Raw genomic sequence first — 648 nt, 5'->3', positions numbered from 1 at the left:
TTCCTTGAATTTTTTTTTGTAAAGGTAAGTAATATATTGATTTTGCAAAGGAAAAACAAAAGGGAGGCCTGGCACCAACAGAAGCAGACACTCACAAAGACAACGCCAATGAAGAGTGTAAGGGTACCATGGTTCCCAAGGAAATAATAAACCAAATAAACAGGGACACGAGACAAACAAAGAAAACTACAAACCCTCCATCAACCAAAGATAGAAGTCGGAAGGTCCTAGCTCCGTTGAAGTCTCCTGTTCCTAGGATAGTCTTCCACATGATTAAGAGACAAAGCCTTGTCCTTAATAGCCTTTTGAAGATGAAGCTTCATCACCGGGCGGAAAATGGGTTGGTTGCGAAAAGGATGTTGTTCCGCTCCTTCCAAATTATATATGTCAAAGCAGCAAAGCTAAACCGCCTAAAGTGATCGAAACTCTGTCCTTGAATCGATCAAATGCCCACGCAAGATTTTCAAGCCAAGATTTGTTACTCCAAACCAAGTTAAATTTAGCAGCCAAGAAAGAGGCAAGGCTACCCGAAATATGGCAAGCAAAGAAGAGATGATCTACGAGTCGTCCGCAAGAACAGACAGGCACGTGGTATGAGCAATTCTACCATAAGAGATAAGCAGCACTTGAGTAGGAAGCCTGTTGCGC

At 42.4% G+C, this 648-nt stretch overlaps 1 pseudogene; it reads right to left on the bottom strand.

Annotated features, from left to right (window-relative positions):
* Positions 1-557: 557 nt before the first annotated feature.
* The window catches only part of LOC120293997, a 9,845-nt pseudogene continuing 9,754 nt past the window's right edge, over positions 558-648 (bottom strand).

The sequence above is a fragment of the Eucalyptus grandis genome, chromosome 5, assembly GCF_016545825.1.
Source record: "Eucalyptus grandis isolate ANBG69807.140 chromosome 5, ASM1654582v1, whole genome shotgun sequence".
Classification (NCBI taxonomy): Eukaryota; Viridiplantae; Streptophyta; class Magnoliopsida; order Myrtales; family Myrtaceae; genus Eucalyptus; species Eucalyptus grandis.
Note: the sequence above shows the minus strand (reverse complement) of the source record. Positions and strands in the feature narration are given on the sequence as shown.